We start from the raw sequence: 5,068 nt of genomic DNA, 5'->3' as shown, positions 1-5,068 counted from the left end.
GAGGAGGCACTTAGTAGGTCTGTGGAGTTTTATGCAGATACTAAAGTGCATTGCAGAAGGGTAGGGTAGGCTGGTAGGAAAAGTGATGGATGTGGAAACAGAAGACCTGGGCTGTGGTCTCTACCTCCTGCTGTGTGTCCTTCTGCGAGTCACTTAGCCTCTCTCTGTGTTGCAGTTTCCTGGTTTAAATGGTACCGTCACCAAAATGGGTGCCTTAATCCTCATCTCGTAGGGCTGTTTGGGGTCCCAACAGCCCGCAGGGCTGTTTGGGCTGTTTTGCTGACACAAATATTTTGCAAGATATGGATGTATGAAGGGAATTTATAAAATGTGTAGATATTTTATAGAGCACTATAAAATACAAGTCCTTGTCATCATCACTTGTGGCCATTTAATCTATGCTGTTGGTTAGTCCAGTCAGGTGTTTTCCATGTAAATCTCACTACCCCAGGTATCCTTTTATTGAGGAAATATGGCTATAGATTTGTAGAGGTGATTTATATATTAGGATGAAGTTCTAAGATTTTTCAACTACTCATATTCTATGGCATTTCTAAAGAAGAATCTCAGTTCTTAGAAATTCTTGACAGAAGAATGAGTCAATTCTGAGGAGGCCATATGATTTTGGAAAGACAAAATGGAGTGTTAGGGCAGAAGGGGTTACCTGTCCAGTCAACATTTGGCCAGGGTTGAGTCATGGTCACAAGTGAGCTAACAATGAAACCAAATTGTTCTCATATCCCATGCCGGCAGCTAGATGAAAAATTTTAAAAGACTTTATTATTTTTTAGAGCAGTTTTAGGTCTACAACAAACTTGAGAGGAAGGCACAGAGATCTCCCTTATGCCCACTTCCCCCACACATGCATAGCCTCAGTTTTGTCAGTGTTCCAGATTTTGGCTATTCTAAAAGATGTATTTCATTGTTATACTTTGACTATCTCATTGTTATAATTTGAATATTTTATTTTATTTTATTTTATTTTATTTTATTTTATTTTAATACCTATGTATGTGAGAGAGTGAGAGCAGGGGAGGAGCAGAAAGATAGGGAGAAAGCTGGAGCCTGATGCGGGCTCACACTGGAAGATCATGACCTGAGTCGAAATGAGGAGTCGGATGCTTAACTGACTGAGCCACCCAGGTTCCCCTGAATTTCCTTAAGGACGTTGATATTGGTTTTTCAGAGCAGAACATTTTAATTTTAGTGAAGTCCAGCTCATCGCTTATTTCTTTCATGGATCATGTCCTTGGAGTTGCATCTAAAAGTCACCACCATACCCATGGTCATCTAGGTTTTCTCCTATGTTTTCTTCTAGGAGTTTTATGATTTTGCATTTTACATTTAAGTCTATGATCCACTTTGAGCTAATTTTTGAAATGGATGTAAGTTCTGTGTGTAGATTAATTTTTTTGTATGTGGCTGTTGAGTTGTTCCAGCTCTATTTGTTGAAGAGACAATATTTGCTCCATTGAATTGCCTTTCCTCCTTTGTCAAAGATCAGTGAGACCCTATTTGTGGGGGTCTGTTTCTGGGCTGTCTATTGGGTTCCACGGATGTATTGTCTATTCCTTTGCCAATACCACACTGTCTTGATTATTGTAGCTTTACAGTAGGTCTTAAAGTTGTGTTCTCCAACTTTTTTTCTCCTTCAATATCTTGTAGGCTATTCTGGGTCAGTTGATGGTGGCATGGTGTTCAGTTATTGCTTTGTGACAAGCTAACCCAAATCTTTTTTTTTTTAATGTTTATTTATTGTTGACAGGGAGAGAGAGAGAGAAAAAACATGAGTGGGGGAGGGGCAGAAAGAGAGAGGGAGGCACAGAATCTGAAGGAGCCTCCAGGCTCTGAGCTGTCAGCACAGAGCCCAGCACAGGGCTTGAATCTACGAACAGTGAGATCATGATCTGAGCTGAAGTCGGTTGCTTAACTGACTGAACCACCCAGGCGCCCCAGCCTAACCCAAATCTTAATGACTTAAAGTAACTACCACCACTAATTAGCTCAGAAATCTGTAATTTGATCAGGGCCCATCTCTGCTTCACAGAGCAGTAGCTGAGGCAGCTCGCCTTGGGCCAGAGGATCTATTTCGGACACGGCTCCCTCTTGTGGCTCCTGAGTTGGTGACAGTTGTTGCCCGGAGTGTCAGTCAGAGTTGAGAGCTGAAGTCCTCAGTTGTCTCCATGTGAGTTTCACTGTGGGCTTTTTGGACTTCCTCAGAGCATGGTGGCTAAATTCCAAGAGTGAAAGGGAGTCCTTAGAAGTGGAAGCTTCCAGTTTCTTAAGGCTAGGGTTCACTTTCACTGTATTTGTTGAACAGTCACAGAACCCAGAATCAAGGGAAGGAGACATAGAACCCCACCCCCCACCCCCCACCCCCAACCTCTCAGATGTTTCAAAGAATCTTGGGGACATATTTTAAAACTTCTACAGATAGAGCATATAGAAAGAAAAAAACAGAGGGCAGAAGTCTTGGAGGAAGAGCTCGGGGTGTGAGGAACCTCGGGGAAAGAGGTTCGCATCTAATTTTCAAGAAACAAGTGAAAACCACTGGGCATTTAACAAGCGAGGGCAAAGGGAAATTTGAGAGAGAGAGGAAGTGGGATGGTGCCACACACATAATTGTCCAACTTCTTAATTTTCCTTAGGCTTAATCTTGACTGAGGTGGGCTTTGAGTTTTTTAATTACTCCCTTTAATCCTCAGCAGGAAAAACTTAAGATTTGCTGTTGCTTCCTTTTCATTATTTTCCCTTACGCTACAAATTAATTACCGAATATTTTAGAAGACTTTGCATATTAACAACTGTAACTCGAATGTGATAGCTGTATGAAAGTGTCCTGTAAATACTGTCTCACTGTCCTTTGTGTAATTTTGTACAGCTGATAAGTTTCTTTGACATCGTTGCCTCACTTAATTCTCACATGAACATTTGAAGCCAGTTATCCATAATAACAACCATCCCAGATTAAACAGACCGAAAGCCACGTGCATATGAGCCCTTGCACATCAGCTTGGGGTCCAGGCAGAGGCTCCCTCCTTGTGGAACACTTTTTCTCTTCTGAGTAGCTGACCTACACCTGTGTATAGATGGCCAGGCTTTTCCTTGCTGCTATCTGCCTACTTCCTGAATGCCAGCCCGAAAGTCCCCCGATCTAAACCTTGGAGGCTTCATTTCTTCCAGCTTCCCAAATCGAACTGTTACACGCTCAGAAGGAACACTGCCAACAGCTTGACAGGGGCCTCTGACATCTGGGTTTGATGAATGGGATTCTATCCTGGGTAAAATGGAGAGATGCTCTCTTAAACTCTCTGCAAGCTCTGCTTTAATTTCTAAGCCCCTTCTAACATAGCAGCCTTATGTGGTGCTGAGGTTGTGATTTTAGAGCCATCAGCAAACTTTCACCCTCTGTCCCCCCTTCAAAATGTCTTTCCCATTAAAAAGATGGATTCTTGAACACATCATGCTATGTTAACAGATTAGGTACCTGGGAAAACTGTTAAATCACCATTTAAAATATCTGCTACTTCAAAAAAAAGTTTAAGTGTAGAGTTATGAAATAGTGAAAAAGAACTAGAAAAAAATCTGATGACAAGATATTTTATTTATTATTTTTTAAAAATATTTATTTTTGAGAGAGAGGGGTGGGGGGCGGGGGTGGGTAGAGAGAGAGGGAGACAGAGGATCTGAAGCAGGCTCCTCACTGTCAGTGCAGAGCCCGATGCGGACTTGAACTCACAAACTATGAGATCATGATCTGAGCCGAAGTCTGACATTTACCTGACTGAGTGTCCGAGGTACCCTTGATGAAAAGATATTTTAATTTTTAGTGTGCAATTTCTTTCTTGGCATAGAAACTAAGGAAGGAACTATCAAAGAAAACATTGATAGATTCAGATACATAAAAGCTTTTAAAAAATTTCTGCACTGATTAAGCATTACAAGTGTTTAATTGTACAAATAATTAGGCTGAATATAGCATTAGAGCAACATTTTGGTATTTATACCAGAGAAAGATTCAATAGTCTAAATATAAACAGTGGTTTTCTACATAAGTAGGAAAATTCAAACTCAACAGAGTCCTTTGCCCATTCTGAAACTATGGTCACAAGACAAATCATTGATAATAATAATGATTAATACTAATCAATACTAATACTACTCATAATAGCTAACATTTATTAAGTATTTCCCCTCGATTAGACTTTGCTTTTCATACTTGTGTTTGTTAACTCATTTAACTTTTCGAACAAACTTTTGCCCAGAGTTACACAGCTAAGACACAGCTAGGATTTCAAATGCAGGCTATCTGGCTTCAGGTAAATGCCACTTCATTTCTTCCATCAAGAGGAAAGAAAAGATTTTAAAAAGAACGAATGCAATTAATTACCCAATAAATATATACAACAGTCAACTGTATTAGCAAACTAAAAAATAGAATTAAGGCAATAATGACATATCATTCTTGTTAAATGGATGGGAGTCTAAAAAATAATAATACTAATGAAAGCAAGAGTGTAGGAAAATGCTCTACTGAGATTACAAATAAGTTCACTTTGTAAATACATGTATACACAATAAACTTTAAATTTAAGCATATGGTTAACAAAAACTTTGATTTAAAATTTTAAGATAATATTCAATGATTTACATTAAAATATATGTTCAAGGAAGTTACCACAGTGATATTTTTGTTTCTAGAATATTTTTATAACTTTTTATTTCCAGAATATGTTATCATACAATAAACATATAGAAAGTATAGAAAATTAAATAATAAAACTGATCCAGCCGAACATTCTTATTGAGTCTGTTTGTTTCTCCTCCTTTAAAAAATGTTATATACACTAAAAGGCCAATTTTACTTTAAAATAATTATGTGTAGACACAAGATTAGATAAAGGAATTTTGATTGATTTTTATTCTTCTCTTTATGATTTTTATGCATTCTCAAAATTTGCTTTTGGAGCAGATATTATTTAAAAAAGTGTGACTAAGAATATTAATTAATTAATTAATTAATTTAGAATCAGGGAAGGGGGAAGAGGGAGATTTATTTATTTAGAAT

The sequence above is a fragment of the Panthera uncia genome (genome assembly GCF_023721935.1).
Source record: "Panthera uncia isolate 11264 chromosome C1 unlocalized genomic scaffold, Puncia_PCG_1.0 HiC_scaffold_3, whole genome shotgun sequence".
Classification (NCBI taxonomy): domain Eukaryota; kingdom Metazoa; phylum Chordata; class Mammalia; order Carnivora; family Felidae; genus Panthera; species Panthera uncia.
This window is presented reverse-complemented; position numbering follows the sequence as displayed.